This window comes from Nannospalax galili, unplaced genomic scaffold, assembly GCF_000622305.1.
Source record: "Nannospalax galili isolate Female #2095 unplaced genomic scaffold, S.galili_v1.0 scaffold237, whole genome shotgun sequence".
Lineage (NCBI taxonomy): Eukaryota > Metazoa > Chordata > Mammalia > Rodentia > Spalacidae > Nannospalax > Nannospalax galili.
The window spans coordinates 1,523,375-1,542,842 of record NW_008339924.1 but is presented as its reverse complement, the minus strand read 5'-3'; the positions used below and the strand labels follow the sequence as shown (position 1 = coordinate 1,542,842).

The 19,468-nt window shown below is 44.3% G+C and overlaps 1 protein-coding gene across 5 annotated transcripts in view; it reads right to left on the bottom strand.

The window, feature by feature from the left end:
• The window catches only part of Ppp6r2 (protein phosphatase 6 regulatory subunit 2), a 109,909-nt gene extending 90,441 nt beyond the window's left edge, over positions 1–19,468 (bottom strand). For all 5 annotated transcript variants that reach the window (XM_008834751.3, XM_008834750.3, XM_008834753.3 and 2 more), the window contains exon 1: positions 19,389–19,468. The gene's annotated coding sequence lies outside the window, so the exon portion shown is untranslated. The remainder of the gene's footprint in view (positions 1–19,388) is intronic.

The window sequence follows — 19,468 nt, the reverse complement described above, 5'->3', positions numbered from 1 at the left end:
TTTTTTGTCTTTTTGAAGCAGGGTCTCCCTGTAGCCCCAGCTGTCCTGGAACTCACTATGTAGACCAGGCTGGCCTTGAACTCACAGAGATCCACCTGCTTCTGCCTCCCGAGTGCTGGTACTACAGGCATGCGCCACCACGCCCGGCATTAATAAAATATTTTGTTTTAAAAAAAAAGATCTCTAGATAGACTGACTAGACTCCATTGGATAAACTTGCACTGAAGGACATCTGGGTACAAACACTAGACCAGAAAGGACTTAATATATATGACAGAACACATGAGGTCTGGTGGGGCGGGGGAGTATGTTGGAGCATGGGTGGGGGAGGAGGTCTAAATTTAATTAAGGCCTATTGTACGAAATATTCAAAAGTTCAATAAAAAATATTAATTTTTTTTTAAGACAGGGTCTCCCTGTAGCCCCAGCTAGCCTGAAACAAGTTGGCTTCATCTCAGAGATCGGCCTGCCTACCTCTGCCTCCAAGGTGCTGGGATTAAAGGCATGCATCACCACACTGTTCTTCCACTTGTCCATTCTTGCTAGTCCAGTCCTCGTTAGGTTTGAATGCCAACCAAGAGTCTCCTGAAATGGGAGTCTCAATTGAGGCATTTCTCAGGTCAAAATGCTTGTGGGAGATTGTCTTACTAACTGATATAGGAAGACCCAGTCAACTGTGGAGGTGAGTCCTGGGCTGTCTAAGAAAGCTGGCTATCAGCACGGGTTGGCCAGTGAGCCATCAAGCAGCATTTCTCCATGGTTTCTGCTATGCGTCCTCGGCTGGGAGTTCCCTGGTTGGCGGTAATACTGCGTAGACTAACAAGCCCAGTTCTCCCTTGAGGTTCCTGTCCTGACTTCTCTCAGTGATGGACTGTGACCTGGAAGTGTAAAGTGAAATAAACTCTTTCCTTAAGTTGCTTTTGGTCATGGTATTTGTAACAGCAACACAATGAAACTAGAACAAGTCCTTTTCAGAAAGTTCTTACCTATGCCTAGACCTGAAAGTGTTTTCCTCTAGCCCTTTCAGAGGTTCATGTTTTTATACTAAGGTGTTTTTTGTGTTTTGTTTTTGATTTTTGCTTTTGCTTTTGTTTGTTTTGAGACAGGTCTCACTATGTAGGCTGGCCTGGAACTTGCTATGTAGACCAAGTTGGTCTTGAATTTACAGAGATCTGCCTGCTTCTCCTCCCAAGTACTGGAATTAAAATATACCACCATGTCCAGCTAAAATTTTCTATGCATTTTGAATTGATTTATGTACAAAGTAAGCAATAGGGAACTAGTTTCACTCTTCTGTATATAGATATCCACTATCTGCAACTCCAGCCCTAGCCTGGGAACTACTGGAAACTGATTACTAGTGGGTGAGGGAGAGTAGAACTTACCTAACAATCTCTAGATAGGCTGACTAGACTCCAGTGGATGAACTTCCACCAAAGGACATCTGGGTACAAATGCTAGACCAGATGGAACTTAATATGTATGGCAGAATGCATGTGGTCCACTGGGCACTGGGGGGCATGGATAGGAAAGGGGTCTAAATTTGATTAAGAACCATTGTATAAAATGTACAAAAGCTCAATAAAAAAAATTTATACTTCATTTGTTGAAGCAGTTTATCTATGGTGCATTTTTTGGGTTGTTTTTTTTTTTTTTTTTTGCCAAGAATTAGGTCAACTACAGAAAACATCTTTGGGGCAAAGAGGAAATTCTGAGTGTAGACCTGAGACATATAGGTAAAATGGCATGATTTTATAGTTTCTGTAATTTGGTTTTTAGATACACTAAAGAAAGAAGTAGTGGAGAAAGGGAAGAAAAACAAGATTGGCAGCCAGACCCAAAGATACATGCCTGTAATTCCATACTCAGGAGGATCAGAAATAAGTTCAAAGCCAGCCTCAGCTACATAGGCCCTGTACAGGGGAGGGGAGGGAAGGGGAGGGGAGGGGAGGGGAGGGAAAAGGCAAGCTCCAGGGAGCCAGCTCCCATAATGTGTCAGATGGACCATGTGAAGAATCTATCACACAAGATAAATATATTTACCTGACCACAGGCACTTCTATATTGATCTCAAAATCCTGAACCCAAGATGTGCCAAGTAAGAAAGAAAATAATTGGAGAGTCAAAATGGTAACACAGCCAGAGCAATGGCAGTGACAGAGACTCTTGGCACAAGGACCTAGAAACATGACTCTAGACCTGTTCATTTTATTAAGAATCTTGACGCTTCTACATGGATCTCAAAATTCTGAAGGCAAGACTTGGCAAGTAAGAGAGATAATAACTGGGCAGCCAAGATGGCAAAGCTGTGCACAGCAGTAGGGCAGAGCCAGCCTGGCTGCCCACATGCACCAGCAGAGCCTGTGGCCACTCAGACATCCTAGTAACACTCACGGTTATCTGACCATAATCATCACCCAGAAGTGGTTAAGACCTGGCCAAAGTCCTCAACAGCATTAGGAATCTGAGAAGGTTACAGACTTCAGAAAACAAACTAGAGGACACTGGTACAAAGCTGTTATGTGAAGCTGTGAAACCTCAGAGAATCTTGGGTTGGAGGCCTGTGAGCTAAGTGCTGCCTGCTGTGAGGACCTATCTTCTACATTTACCCACAGTAAAACCTTGAGGGAGTCTGTTGGAGAATGCCTTGGTACACGGTGGGGTCACTGTGCTGAGTAAGGACTGGAAAAAGCCAAAGTGTAACCTGTACACAGGGTTGTGAACAACTAACTTTGCTGAAGAAAACCAAGTGTTTCCAATTGTTGAGAAAAAGAGAAATACTTACAAGACATTCCTAAGCAGTGTGTAAGAGAAACAGAAATTAAGAGTGTAAATCCCATTCCAAGAAACCTGGGCATATTCTGACCCAAAACCATTACAAAGAAAAGGGAGTGAGCCTTTGCTTTGGCACACCTGAGTGTAAGAATTATAGATCATAGCTGAGCATGGTGGCACACGCCTTTAATCCCAGCACTTGGGAATTCAAGGCCAGTCTGGAATATATAAAGTGAGTTTCAGGACAGCTGGGGCTACAGGGGGATCCTGTCTCAAAAGGACCAAAAAAAAAAGAAAAACTTACAGATCACTGACACCCTAGTGAGATATTATTTCTCCAGCATACAGCTCAGATATGGTATGCAAAATAAATAGGGTTTTTCATTTGCTAAGAGAAGACATAAGGTCATGGGGGTGAGGGGATAAGGTTAGGTGGAGATGGAAGAGGAGGTCTGACTATAATAAAAATTCATTGTATGAAATTCTTGAATCAATAAAATTTTTCTCTTTTTAAAAAAATTTTTTTGGTCTTTTTGAGACAGGGTCTCCCTGTAGCCTCAGCTGGCCTGGAACTCACTATGCAGACCAGGCTCACCTTGAACTCACAGAAATCCACCTGCCTCTGCCTCCCAAGTGCTGGGATTAAAGGTGTATGCTACCATTCCAGGCCAAAATTTCTCTTAAACTTAAAAAAATCCTATCAGAAAAAAAATTTCAATTAAAAAACTTAAAAAGAAAAGAAGTAAGATTGGTAAAATATTGATAATTTGTTGAAGCTAAGTAATAGGTATATGGAGGTTCATTATGTAATTACTGCTGCTTGTGTGGGCAAGTATGTGCATATGCATGTAATTACCCAATTCAGAAAATGCTATTGCTACAAACCTCATTCTAAGAGGGGACTCTAAAACAAGATCATAAGCCAGGTGTGGTGGTGCATACCTATAAACACAGTATTCATGAGGCTGAGGCAAGAGGATCAAGGGTTTGGGCTAGACAGCCATACCCTTACTCAAAAAGCTAGAAAGATCATCAGATCTAAAAGAAGACATCATTGTCCTCACTGCACAGAGCAACCCATCAAACCTCTGAAGTTGCAGCTTGCCCTGAACATAGGAGGCCAGATTCTTCCAATTCAAGATGAATATATCTAACCAATCCCGAAATCAGGACATCTAGGTGATATTCTTTGTTCAACTTTGAGAGGATTTTCATAGACTATCCCTATAAAGCTGTCAGACAGCAGGAGAATAGGATAAATATACTTTATGAGAACAGACAGCCAGGTTGTCTATTGCTAGAGCACTCAGCTAGGTACTATATAATCACCCAGCAGAAAAGTGCAGCCTCAAATACAAAGGAATAGTTCGACCTCTTTGCCTTGTGTGGTGGCTTACACACAGCACTTAGAAGGCTGACACAGGAAGATCAATGAGAGTTCAAGGCCAGACTTGCTACATAGCTCCAGGCCAGCCCAGCCTAGATCACAGTGTGAAACCCTGTCTCAAAAACAAACAAGGGCTGGAGAGATGGTTCAGCAGTTAAGAACACTGGTTGTTCTTGCTGAAGACCCTAGTTCGAATCCCAGCACCCACATATCAGCTGACAACTGTCTGTAACTCCAGTCCCAGGGGATCTAACAGCTTTTTCTGACCTCCATAGACATTGTACAACATGAGTGCCCAGACCTACATGCAGGCAATACATGCATACACATAAAATAATAAATAAACTTTTTTAAAAAATTGGAGCATGGTGGTGCACACCTTTGATCCCAGCACTTGAAAGGCAGAGGCAGGGAGATCTCTGTGAGTTCAAGGCCAGCCTGGTCTACATAGGGAGTTCCAGGCCAGCTGGGGCTACAAGGGAGACCCTGTCTCAAATTTTAAAAAGGTGGGGGGGGGGCTGGGTGAGGTGACACATGCTTTTAATCTCAGCACTTGAGAAGTAGAGGCTGGTGGATCTCTTGTGAATTCAAGGTCAGCCTGGTCTACCTAGCAAGTTCCAGGCCAGTCAGGGCTACATAGTAAGACCTTGTTTCAAAAAAAAAAGATTGGAGGCTTTAAAGGTGCATTGGAAAGAACATCTGCTGAGGACACAACTGATGATGTGGTCTGTTCAGATGCCAAAGTAGATGAAACTTCAGAATTTATCAGGAGGTCCGCCTTGAAAATCCCTGTGTGTGAAATGGTGACCAAGCCTAAAAGCCTGGAATATTTTTCTTAAAACCACTGCAAACTATGAACTTCTGGCAGAGAAAGGAATTTCTGGCTCAGGACTTATTTCTGCTGTGCGATAAGAAGTGATGATGTGATCCTTTTAGACATTGCTTATACTCAAGTTCTCTGGCACCAGAAATTGCTAAATATTTTTCAGATAAATAAAGGACCATATGAAGATGCCAACCTTTTTAATATGGAACAATTAAAAGGTTCATTTAAGAAATGCTTCAGAGGGCTAGGGAGATGGTGCAGCAGTTAAGAATGCTGATTGCTCTTGCAGAGGACCCTGGTTCAATTCCCAGCACCCACATGGTGGCTAACAATCATCCATAACTCTGACAACATCTTCTGACCTCCATGGACACTGCATGACACAGTTACATTTACACACATGCAAGCAACACACTCATACACAAAAAAATAATAAATTTTAAAAATTTTATTAAAAAAAAGAAATGCTTCAGAAGTCAGGTGTGATCGTGCACATCTTTCATCTCAGCAATCAGAGGTATAAAGTTCCAGGCCAGCTGGGGCTAAAGGGAGACCCTGTTTCAAAAAAACCAAAAAAAAAAAAAAAAAAAAGAAAATCTCAGTTCTATAACTCTGCTACAAGAGAAGCCTTAGACTAGATATAAATATATATTCAAGGATTATTCGTGAAAACACATTAAAAAAAGAGAGAATTCAAAGAGTAACTCAAGAAACTTTTAGAGATTACCTTCAACCACAACTAGAATTTTCATAGTGTGAGCTTGAAACCAAGTTCAAAAATGATTTAAATGGGAGCATCTTGGCTGACAGAGAAGAGCTCTCTGGTGCCTTCTAAAATTCTCTAGGCCACATCTTTTGGAAGCAATGAAATACTCATTTCCAGATGAAATAGCAGATGTACCACTTTCTCCACTGCACACCCAGCAAGAAAATTATTTTAAAATTAGATATAAATGAGATACAAGTGACTTTGCCTATAGTGCACATACATCCCAATTAATGGCTAGTTGGATCACTTCTGTCTATAATCTTGTATTTTAGAAATTAATCTTTGGCACTGAAAGTTTAGAATTATTAATGTACTTATTGGACTGATTCTTTCCTCCTCCCTGTGTTCTCCCTCTACTTTTTTTCTGCTAAATATAGCAGTTGTAGGCATTTGAGATGCGACAGGATATTTTTATACAGAAGGCTCTGGATTGACCTGGAACACCAGAATGGTCTGAAGTCAAGCACGTGGCACTGTTGATGAATCTGTTGGCATCATGCCTCGTGCTCTTTCTTCCAACCCTGTTTCTTCTCAATCCTGGAGTCTAGTACCAGTCACTGGTTTGGGAAATTTTCTGTTAAGCCTTGGATCACAGAAAGAAGCACCAAGAAACTATAGCTAACGCCAAACTTCTAGGATAATCATAAAATGTGCCTGTTGGGGGGAGGGCTAGGTACACTAAGCTACTGTAGTAGGTTGCATATCTGATTACTCATTCATTCATAAAAAATAATTGTTTTACCAGGCATGATGGTGGCAAGCCTTTAATCCCAGCACTTGGGAGGCAGAAGCAGACGGATCTTTGTGAGTTCAAGGCCAGCCTGGTCTACATAGTGAGTTCCAGGACAGCTCGGGCTATAAGGAGACCCTGTCTCAAAAAGACAAAAAAAAAACCTTTTGGCCAGGTGTGGTGGCGCACGCCTTGAATCCCAGCACTTGGGAGGCAGATGCAGGTGGATCTCTATGAGTTCAAGGCCAGCCTGGTCTACATGGTGAGCTCCAGGACAGCTGGGGCTAGAGGGAGACCCTGCTCAAAAAGACCAAAAAATAAATAAAATAAAATAAAATAAAATAAAATAAAAATTTAAAAATCAAAAAAGTTTGGGGTTTTTGTGGGGGGTTTTTTGTTTGTTTTATTTTGCTTTTGTGGGGGGAGGTTATGGTTGTTTGGGGTTTTTTTTCTTGTTTATCTGAGACAGGGTATCCCTGTAGCCCCAGCTGGTCTGGAATTCATTATATAGACCAGGCTGGCCTCCATCTTACAGAGATCTGCCTGCCTCTGCCTCCTGAGTGCTGAAATTAAAGGCATGTACCACCACACCTAGCTTTTCAAAAAAGAGTTTGAATGTACTAAAGCCAGCAAAATGGCTCACTGGGTAAAGTGTTTGCTGGGTAAACCTGGCAACCTGAGCCCAATCCCCAGAAACCATTCATTTATAGCTGAATGGAGATAACAAACTCCACAAAGTAGTCCTCTGACCTCTACACTCGTACCATGGCACACATGACCCCCTCCAGACACACACACACACACACACACACACACACACACACACACACCATACGTGTACACACAGTAATAATAAATAAAACAATAATCTTTCAAAGATTTGGATGAACTAGTTTCTACAGAATAGAACTAGGAAAGGGGAGGACCACATGTAAGGGTAGATTTTAAAATTAGAACCCTTGTATACTATTTTGTCTAAGACAGGGTCTCACATTGTAACTCAGGCTGTCCTAATACTCACTATGTAGCCCAGGCTGGCTTCCAAGTTGTGATTCTTCTACCTTAGCCTATTATTATTATGTTAATTAAAGCTTTGTTTCTCTAAAAACTTCCATAAAAGCCAGTGTGGTGCTGCACACCTTTAATCCCAGCACTTGGGAGGCAGAGACAGATGAATTACTATGAGATATAGGCCAGCCTGGGACGGCCTACATAGGGTTTTCCAAGCCAGCTAGCCAGCTGAGGCTGCATAGTGAGACCCTGTCTCAAAAAGAAAAAAAAGAAAAAGAAAAAAAATCACTCAAAACCAAAAATCTCTATAAAAAAGTGTCAACAATATGTAGAAACCTGGTCAAGGGCGCTAAAGAGATGACTCAGCAGTTAAAAGCACAAACTGCTCTTGCGAGACTTAGGTTCAGATCCCAGCACCCACATGACAACTAGCAACTGTCCTTAGTTCCAGTTCTAGGGGATCTAACACCCTCTTCTGGCCTCTTCAGGCACTGCATGACATGGTTGCACTTGCAGGCAAAACACTTATACACATAAAATAAAAGTAAATAAGTCAAAATTTTTATTTTAATATTTAGTATTATTATTTTATGTGTATGCGGGTATTGCCTGCATGTGGGTAAGTGCACCCGTGTCATGCAACTCCCTCAGAAGACAGAGAGGCTGTTGGTCAGATACCCTGGGACTGGAGTTATGGATGGTTGTTAACTGCCATGTGGATGCTGGGATTTGAACTCAGGTCTTCTGCAAGAACAGCCAGTGTTCTTAACCACTGAGCCATCTCTCCAGCCCCATAAGTCAGCTCTTGACTTTGAAATATGTCCCCCAGAAGAAAGGCCAAGAAACAGTTTAAAAAAAATATATGAAGGGAATGGGAGCCATGGCTCAGTCACTAAGTGCACGTCACTGCTCCTGCAGAGGACCGAAGTTTGTTCCCAGCACCCACTAGAGGTAGCTCATAACCACCTGTAACTCCAGCTCCAGAGGAATCCTATACCTCTAGCCTCCATGGACACCATATTCACATGCACAAACACATATACAGTAATTAAAAATAAAATAGGAGGTGCAATTCCTCGTTAGTATAGTGGTGAGTACCCCTGCCTGTCACACGGGTGACGGGGGTTCGATTCCCAATGGGGAGGCACATGATCAAATCCTTAGCTGGGCGTGGTGGCGCACGCCTTTAATCCCAGCACTTAGAGGCAGAGGCAGGCGGATCTCTGTGAGTTCAATGCCAGCCTGGTCTACATAGTGAGTTCCAGGACAGCTGGGGCTACAGGGAGACCCTTAAAAAAAAAAAAAAAAAAAAAAAAAAAAAAATAGGGGGCTGGAGAAATGGCTCGGCAGTTAGGGGCCCTAGTTGCTCTTGTACAGGAACTGCACCCACTGGTAGCTAACAACTGCCTGTAACCCCAGTTCCAGGGGATCCAACGCCCTCTTCTGACCTCCATGGGCACTGCATGACATACATTCAGGCAATACACTCATATACATAAAATAAAAATCATGAAATATTAAAAAAAGAAATAATATTTTTTTAAATATGGGGACTTGCCTGGGGAACAAACTTCTGCCCAAGTGTTGGTCCAGGAACCAAGAGACCACAGTCTAGACTAACTCCAGACACCAAAAAGATGAGAAGAGGAAAAGTGGGAGCTGACTTTATTCGAAGTGAACACCCTAAAGCACAGACTTCTGCAATAACAGCTTTTCTTACTGTGGCCATGAAAAAATGCCAACCACCCAACTGTTGAGTCTCCTGTAGCATCCTAAAGTGAGGACTGCAATACAGAGGCCTGTAATACAGGGCAGGGTAGTGGAGGGAAGGAACTGGATTAAGAGACATCAGACAGAGCTAAGGCTGCAGCACAGGAGAGAACATGCTCACCTGTGGGGAATGCCAGCTCGCTGTAGTCAACAAGAATATAAAGATTTTGTAAAACAACTTTTGCTGTTGTTTGTTTGTTTTCTTTGAAACAGAGTCTAATAATGAGCCCAGGCTGGCCAAGAACTCACAATGTAGCCCAGACTGGGTCTAAACTAGCAGTAATCCTCTAAACTAAAGCAGTAATAACTGCTTTAACTGTTTTTTTTTGCTTTTTTTTTTTTTTTTTTTTTTTTTTTTGGTCTTTTTGAGACTGGGTCTCCCTTTGGCCCCAGCTGTCCTGGAACTCACTGTGTAGACCAGGCTGGCCTTGAACTCACAGAGATCTGCCTGCCTCTGCCTCCCGAGTGCTGGGATTACAGGTGTGTGCCACCACACCCAGCCTGCTTTAACTTTTTAATACTATGCAGGTCAACACTATCCAAGATAAGAAAAATGCATTCTGAAGTCAACAGTAGCTGTGGGACCAGTCTGATTAACTACCCTGCCAGCAGGCTGGTCTACCTTCCTGCCCACCCTTCAACCCTAGCCAACCAGATTTTGTGGCCTCCACTGACTGGTGTCTTACTCAACTCAGGTTGTTATACAAAACACATAGAGTGGGGCATTTAAATAGTATTTTTTCCTCACAATTTAGGAAGCCAGAAGTCAAAATCAAGGTGCTAGCTGCTTCTGCTGTTAGTAAAGCCATTCTTCCTGGATTACAGATGGCTGCCACCTTGCTCTAACCTTACCTAATCCCAGTTTGAGGGCCCTACCCTCACATGACTTCATCTAAGTAACCATCTCTTAAAGGTCCCACCTACAAATATGATCAGATTGGGAATCAGGGTTTCAATATATGATTAGGGGTGTATTATTTAGTGAATAGCACCGTGCCTGCCCTTATGTTCCCATCCCACCCAAGCTAGGAATTGTGAGGAAGAAATAAAGGCCATACATAGAGCATCTGCCCTGCAACTGTTATACAGTTGAAGACCAAGGACCTGGCAGCTGGCTCCGGTGCTATCCCAGACTCAGCTTGCTCATGGCTTCATTTTCCTAGGTCTTCTAACTCTCAAGGAACCAGTCAACAGCCCAGAAAAGTCTCAGAAAGGTGATGTCAACACAGAGTTCCACTAAACATCTTGAGCAAGGGCTCTGCCAGACCCCCAGTGTCCCTTGGTTTTCTCAAGAGTATCCTCCTACCTGTTAGACACAGTGAAAAGTGAAACCCATCAGTCGCTTACCATCAGGAACTGTGGCAATTCTCCCAGTTAAGGACAGAACTGGCCAACACTGTGAAAACACACTCTCATCACTGGTGTTATGGCCCATTATGAAACCAATGACCCCTAGCCAGAGAACTCCTGGAAGGAGGCAGGCCTGACCACAGCAATGTGCTCCCTAACCACAAGGTCTCACATAAAGTTCAGTTTCTGTCACTGACCAAATCTGCAATCTTGGGCAAATGCCTGATACATGTGCAATCCAAGTAAACATATGGCTCCAGGACCAAGAGTTGTCACAACTGCCACTACACGCCTAGGGCAATGGCAAACATAAGGCGCCTTTGAGGAACCTAGAGAGAAAATATCAGATGCCTCCAAGGAACCTAGAGAGAAACAGAATCAAGTACAGAGAACCAAAAACACATCATCCCACTGTACTCACAACAGATAGAGTACTTGTATTGTTCTTGTTCTCAATACTACAGTCCTAGGAATACCAGAATCAGAATGAGAGTCCTTGGTCAAGGGCTGAAGGAACAGTGCATACCGTGGACTTAAGACTCTTGAAGGGGAAAGAGCTGGAGACAAATTTGATAAAAGCATTACCAAACAGGCACTGAAAAGCACAGAGAAGGGAACTGGGGCAATGAGCAAAGCTTAAGTCCTAAAAAGAAACACAGAACTGCCGGGCGTGGTGGCACACGCCTTTAAGCCCAGCACTTGGGAGGCAGAGGCAGGTGGATCTTTGTGAGTTCGGGGCCAGCCTGGTCTACATAGTGAGTTCCAGGATAGCTGGGGCTACAGGGAGACCCTGTCTCAAAAAGAACAAAAAAAAAAAAAGAAACATAGAACTAAGAGCCAAGGAACTCTGACTTTAGGGTTACACTGTGTAGTCACAATAAAGAGACTAGGCACAGCTGGCTTTAACTACATACAGACACTGCAAAGCCCAGCCACTCAAAGCTCAGAACAACTCAGTGCTCTAGGTTGTCAACTGCAAACTCAGTTCACAGACAAAAAGTAGAAGCCGTGATAATTATACAAAAGCCCAAGGTCATCATCTTGGTCATTCTTTTTGCATCTCCTTTGGTAACTCCTTTTTCTTTTACTAACTGGACTAGAATCTGGTTATCCTATTTAAACAACATGGATGTACCATCAGTCATCACTGGGTTCTTCAAATCCTTAATCCTATGATTGTGACCTCTAATGCAGGATTTATATGATGACAGTATATACCTCATAGGGCAGTAGGAGTATTAAACAGGGCAATGTGAACCCAGGTGTGCTGACTCACACCTGAAATCCCAGCACTCAGAAGGCTAAGGGGGATTGTCATGTGTTCAAGGCTAGCCTGATCTACATAGTGAGTTACAGGCCAGTCTAGGTTCAGAGTGAAATCTTGTCTGAAAAAGCAAAACAAACAAAAACCCATGAAAACAAAAGTATAAAACACCCAACACATGCATGGGAAAGAGTAAGAGTCCAATACATCTTTTTAACTGTCATTAGTCACGGAGAAAGGGAGGAGGTTCATGGAGCACAAAGAAAGCCTCCATAAGGAAATCCACCCTGAGCTTAAGTCATTCAAAATTAATAACCACAAACCTCAAGTAAATTTTTTTCAAATTTTATTTTTATTTTATGTGTATTAGTATATTGCCTGCATGTATGGAAGTGCACCCATGTCATGCAATGCCTGCAGAGATCAGAAGAGGGTATCAAAACCCCCTAGAACTGGAGCTAAGGATGGCTGTTAGCCACCATGTGGGTGCTGGGAATTAAACTGAGTCCCTCTGAAAGAGCAGCCATGCTCTTAACCACTGAGCCATCTCACCAGCCCCATCAAGTAAATATTAAATACAGCTTAGCATTTCTATCCTCTTTCTAGGAAGCTCCCTCTCTTAAGATAACTGAGATAATCACACAGCTCATGGCCATAAGAAGTGAAGTCTAAGCCAGAGATGGTGGCACACCTGTAATCCCAGCATTTGGGAGACTGAGCAGGATTGCCACAAATTCAAAGACAGACTGGGCTACATAGTGAAACCATATTAAAAACAAAACAAAACTTCCAAACCTTCACCCTCAGCTGCTCTTATAACCTGAAACAATCAAGAAAAGTTGGCAGGACAGGTGCAAGTTCTACGCCTCAGCCTCAAAAGGCCTCACTGCTTCTATTCTCACTACTCAGGCCTCCCTAAGAATGGCAAAGCCCTGAAGAGAGACTTAACATCCAGCTGAGGCCCAGTCCTGAGTAAACCAAGGTGACAACAGGGGAGGAGAGAGAATGCCACTCTGGCCAGCTCACACTGACAACCTAGATGCCAACCTAGATTCATGACCAAAAAAAGTTCTTGTCCTAAGCCACTACTCATTGGGGTGAGTTGTTATATGGTAATAGGTAAGTCATGCCATGAGCCACCTCAACGCTTCTACACTTCCTACAACTTTCTAATACCCTAACCCAGAAAAAAGCAAAAGGTCTCAAGTGTTAACACCTCCACTCCCCTCCAAACCCATCAAACTCCCACATTCCCCTCCAAACCCATCGAACTCCCACATTCCCCTCCAAACCCATCAAACTCCCACATTCCCCTCCAAACCCATCAAACTCCCACATTCCCCTCCAAACCCATCAAACTCCCACATTCCCCTCCAAACCCATCAAACTCCCACATTCCCCTCCAAACCCATCAAACTCCCACATTCCCCTCTGAACCCATCAAACTCCTACATTCCCTGCCATCCCTGTTGCCACAAATAAAGAACTCTGCTCTCATAAAAAGATCAGTCCCACCAACTGTACTCCAGATCCCATCCCAAGTCCTTCCAAGGTGCTCCTCCTGGTATCTCCCTCTCCAGTATCTCCAGTCTTTCTTCCTCTTCTAGTCCACAGACATATGCAAACGTATGTGTATACACATGTCCTCAGTCCCACAAACAGCTCTCCAAGCCTGGTCATAGCAATGTTTCCTAAAGGAACTATCTTCCTTCACTGCCATAACCCCTTTTCCCACCATTCCATCAAACGTTTTCTGGCAAGGAAGCCAGTGACTGCTAATGCCAAAGATGGCATCTCAGTTCTCATCTTCTCTCCATCTCAACAGCCTGACATGTGAGATCAAGCTCAGCCTGGTCTAGTAGGGAGTTCCAGGCCAGTTGGGGCAATAGGGAGAACCTATTTCAAAACAATTTTTTTTCTGTCTTTTTTGAGACAGGGTCTCCTTGTAGCCCCAGCTGTCCTGGAACTCACTATGTAGACCAGGCTGGCCTTGAACTCACAGAGATTTGCCTGCCTCTGCCTCCCGAGTGCTGGGACTAAAGGTGTGCGCCACCACGCCTGGCCAACAAACAATTTTTAAAAGAGTATATACTGTTCTTGCAGAGGACCCAATTTCAATAGGCAGCATCTATGTCAGGCAGTATACAATTACCTGTTAACTCCAGCTCCAAAGATTCTAACACTCTCTCTGAATTCCCCAGGCAACTGCACACATGCACACACACACACACACACACACACACACACACACACACACACACACACACACACACACAATTAAAAATAATAAAAATAGCCAGGGGTGGTGGCACACACCTTTAATCCCAATACCCAAGAGGCAGAAGCAAGTGGATCTCTGTAAATTCAAGGCCAGTGTGGTCTCCAAAGCAATTCCAAGCTAGGTATAGCTACAGGGAGACCCCATCTCAAAAAGACCAAAAATGAATAAATAAACAATACTAATTTTAATAGTTTCTTTTTTATTTTATATATATATAATTTTGGTCTTTTTGAAACAGGGTCTCCCTGTAGCCCCAGCTGTCCTGGAACTCACTATGTAGACCAGGCCAGCCTGAACTCACAAAGATCCCCCTGCCTCTGCCTCCCCAGTGCTGGGATTAAAGGCATGCACCACCACACCCAGCTTTATTATTGTTTTTATGTGTATGAGTGTATTGCCTGCATGTATGTGAGTGTACCTGTGTCGTGCAATGCCCCAGAGGTCAGAAGAGGGCTTTGGATTCCCCTGGAACTGTAATTAAGGATGGTTTGTAGCTGCCATGTGGGTGCTGGGAATTGAACCCAGGTCCTCTGTAAGAGCAGTCCTGGTATCTCTTAACACTGAGCCATCTCTCCAGCCCTTTTTTGGTCTTTTTTGAGACAGAGTCTCCCTGTAGCCCCAGCTGGCCTGTAGACCAGGCTGGCCTCGAACTCAAAGAGATCTGCCTGCCTCCACCTCCCAAGTGCTAGGATTAAAGATATGCACCACCACGCTCGGATTAATAAAATTTTTTATTAATTTTTAAAAATTTTATGTGTATTCATGTATTGCCTGCACGTAGGTAAGTGTTCCCATGTTGTGCAATGCCCAGAGGTCAGAAGAGGTTGTCGAATCCCCTGGGACTGGAGTTACAGACAGTTGTTAGCTGCCATTACGAGCGTACTGCCTGCATGTATGTGAGTGCACCCATGTTGTGCAATGTCGTGGAGGTCAGAAGAGGGTTTCAGATTTCCCTGGAACTGGAGTTAAGGACGGTTTGTAGCTACCCTGTGGTTGCTGGGAATCAAACCCGGGTCCTCTGCAAGAGCTGTCAATGCCCTTAACCACTGAGCCTCTTCTGTCCTCCGCGGGCATTGCATGACACAGGTGCACTTTACCTACATGCAGGCAATACACGCATACACATAAAATAAAAATAATAATAAATAAAATATTTTTTAAAAAAAAAGGAAACAAGGTCAGATGTGGTGGCACACACCTTTAATCCCAGCACTTGGGAGGCAGAGGCTGGTAGAGGATCTCTGTGAGTTCGAGGCCAGCCTAGTCTCCATAGCAAATCCAGGCCAGCTCAGGCTACAGGGGGACCCCGTCTCAAAAAGACAAAAAAAAAAAAAAAAAAAAAGGGGGAAACAGGAGAAAATATTTACATATTTTCTTTCTTTCTCCCAATCCCTCTCTATATGTATATGCACATGTACACATACATACTAGAAAGAAATATATTTATTTATATTTATATGTGTGTATATATTTATTTATATATATTTTTTTGAGACAAGATCTTGCTATATAGCCCAAGCTGACCTCTAACTCATTATGCAGCACACAATGGCCTTGAATTCATACTTCTGCCTTAGCCTCCCAAGTGCTAGGACTACAGGAGCCTCTCATCATTTTGGGATTTGCAATGCATGTGTGTATATGTGTGAGTATGGGTTTGTGCATACCATAGCTTGAATGCGGAGATCAAAGGAGCTGGTTTTTTCCTTCTACAGTGAGAACCAGGAATCAAACTCAACTTGCCAGGTTTACACAGCAAGTGCCTTTACCCACTTGCTATGTGTATGCATGAATGCCTGTACATTCATGTATGTGTACCACATGTGTGCGTGGTCCCCATGGAGGCCAGAAAAGGACTTCAAATAAAATTCATGATCCTCCTGTCACAGATTCCAGAGTGCTGGGATTCCAGGTGTGCACTACCATGCCCAGCAAGGAGCATATACTTTATAACTCCATTTATATAAAGTTTGGGGACTTAGAAAATTAAGCTATAGTGACAGAAATAAGAACAATGACTATCTGAAGATTGAGAAGATGATTGCAATGACTAGAAAGGGACACAAGAAACTTTCAGGGGTGAATGAAATATTTTGACATGAAAGACGGCCACTGTTCTAGTGGGTGGGGTGTGTGTGTGTGTATAGTGGGTTTGCATGCCTATGCATGCATAAGCCAGAAGGGGATATTGGGTCTTCTACCATTTGCAAGCCACCATGTGGGTGCTGGGAACTGAACCCAGAGCAATAAATGCTCTTTTTTTTTTTTTTTGTCTTTTTGAAGCAGGGTCTCCTTGTAGCCCCAGCTGTCCTGGAACTCACTATGTAGACCAGGCTGGCCTTGAACTCATAGAGATCCGCCTACCTCTGCCTCCCAAGTGCTGGGACTACAGGCGTGCGCCACCATGCCTGGCTAAATGCTCTTATTTTTTGAGACAGGATCTCTCACTGAACCAGGGCTCACCACTAGGATTTTTTGTTTGTTTGGTTGGTTTTAGTTTGGTTTAGGGAAAGGCCAGATAGCCAGCAAGCTCCCAGGATCCACTGGCCTCTATCCTGTAACCTTTGGGTTATAGGCACATGCAGCCATGCCCAACTTTTATCTGAGTGCTGAGGATTTGAACTCAGGTCCTCTTGCTTTCATAGCAAGTGCTCTTATCCACTGGATCATCTCTCTAGCCCTCATATGAATATTAATAAGAATATTAAGAATAACTACTGCCTAATATGGTAGCACACACCTTTAATGCCAGCACTCAGGAAGCAGAGGTAGGCAGATCTCTGTGAGTTTGAGCCCAGCCTGATCTATATAGCAAATTCCAGGTCAGCCAGGGCTATATAATGAGACCCTGTCTCAAAACTTTTTAATTTAAATTTAAATTAAAAAAAAAATAACTAGGGGGTGGAGAGGTTAAGTGCACTGGCTACTCTTGCAGAGGTCCTAAGTTTGGTTCCCAGCACCTATATGACAGCTAATAACCATTCATAACTTCAGTTCCAGAGGATCCGACACCCTCTTCTAATCTCCATGGGCACTGCATGACACAGGTCCGCTTATGGGTCCACTTACATATATGCAAGAAATACATTCATGCACATAAAATAAAAATAAATATTATAAAGAGTTAAATTTAATATGTTCAATGGCACATAATAAATGCTCAATACATTATGCTGTGTGTGCTTTAAGTAAATAGGAATTACCAAAGCTTTAAGTATTATCACCCTGTGCAAAATTGTACATTCAGCCTTACCTCTCCTCTGATTTCCAGATTTTTCTGTAAGATATGTTCTCCCTAATGACCCCTGTACATCTCCCACAACTTTCAGGTAAAGTCAAGTCTTGCTTAGCCCAGTGTGGTGGCGCACACCTGTAATCCCAACACTCGGGAGGCAGATGCAGGCAGATCTCTATGAGTTCAAGGCTAGCCTGGTCTACATAGCTAGTTCCAGGCCAGCTGGGGATACAGGGAGACCCTGTCTCAAAAATACCAAAAAAAGAAAGTCTTGCTTTCCCTCTCTACCACCTAATAACTCCCCCATGTCTACCACTACCTCAATCCAGCATCCCCATTTCAGTAAATGGTAGCACTGTCCAACCATGTCTCCTATAAAGAAACCTAGAAATCATGAAATCATGCTAAGCCCTCTCATTCCCTCATATTTTTCTGTTGTTGCATCCCTCTTATAATAAATTCCAACAGCTCTATCTGCAAAATATCTCCCTAGGTCATCTGCTGAGTTTAAGCCACAACACTCCTCTCCTACCCAAGCATGAATATTCATGTAATCATGGCATTCTCAACTCAATCTCCATCCTCCCCCCAAAACTCAAGACCAGCTCCTCACTAATGTCTGCAAGGTTAAAGGTTGCTTGAAGACCAAACCAGGCTCCCCTGGAACCTAGACATACCTGTCTTATCTTGTTCTTGCAGATCTGGCCCTTTCCCATCTCAGAGCCTCTGCATCGGTGTCCTCTCAAGCCTGGAAGGCTTTGTCCTGCCCATACCCTGATCCCCTTCTTATAGACTGCATCAAGAGCTTAGTTGACAGGAGAATTAGAGAAGCCAGAAGGGAAGAGGAACCAGAATGGAAGAAACATCAAAAGGTGAACAGATGAGTGTCAAGTGGGGACTGAGATACTGAAAAGCCAGGGGCATGTCAGACAGAAGATAGGTGGAGGTGCGAGTCAAAGTGTAATAGGGTATGAGAGGTGTGGGGACAAGATGGGTGGGTGGAGGATTGCAGTGAAAGGCCGAAACTAAGTGGAAGTGACACGCTAAAAGGAGCTGGTGGTGAAGGCAGGAGACCAGCAGTAAACTGGAATTGTCCTTAACAAGTGAGCAGTCAGCGGCACAAGGACACAAGGTAGCAGGTGGAGAGATTCCATAAAGGAGGGGCACAGTAAGAAGTGTGGGTAGCCGGACGTGGTGGCGCACGCCTTCAGTCCCAGCACTCCGGAGGCAGAGGCAAGTGGATCTCTGTGAGTTCGAGGCCAGCCTGGTCTACATAGTGAGTTCCAGGACAGCTGGGGCTACAGGGAGACACTGTGGGTAAGGAAAATGGGGTGGAAGGAGGAATGGAACACTTAGGGGCAAGGGAAGGTGATGGATGACATCTGAGGGAGGAGGAGCGGAGTGGAAAGAGAGAGCAGCCGGCACTGGCAGCCAGGAGAGGAGCAGCCGCGGAGCACTACCAGGTGGTCACTAGTAGGCCACTGAAAAGGAAGCAAAGGCGTCTAAGGAGGTGAGCCTGGGAACACCAAGGGGGGAACACTGACAACCCCCCTCCCCGGCCCCAATTTCAGGGTCTGTCACATCTTCAAGACAGGGACAGAGGGGCAGAACCTTGGTAGGCAGGGAGGTGTGCCCCTGGGGTGTAGGGGGCGGGAGTAACTGATAAGGAGGCTACGGAGAAGCTGGGACTGACAGAAATGGGGTGGGGGGTGGGGTGGCCGAGAGGGATGTGGACTGTTAAGCACTAGCTTCTTGACTGGAGAGGACTGACTGACTGAATTACAGAATGACTAAATGAATGACTGAATGAATGCATGCATACACGAACGACTGAAACAGCGAATGAATGAACGACCAGGTGGGGGTGCGGGCTGACAGGCGCAGTGACAAAGACGCCCGGAGCTGACGGAGGGGCGCGCGCTGACAGGTCGCGGTCGGAGGGCGGGGGTCCCTCCTCTCCCGGGGCGCCGCCGCGCGCGGCCGCACTCACCTGCCCCGCGGGCCGGGGGTCGCGGCGGCTCCTCGGAGGCCCGAGGGAGGCCAGGGCGCGCCGAGCAGCAGTGCGGACGG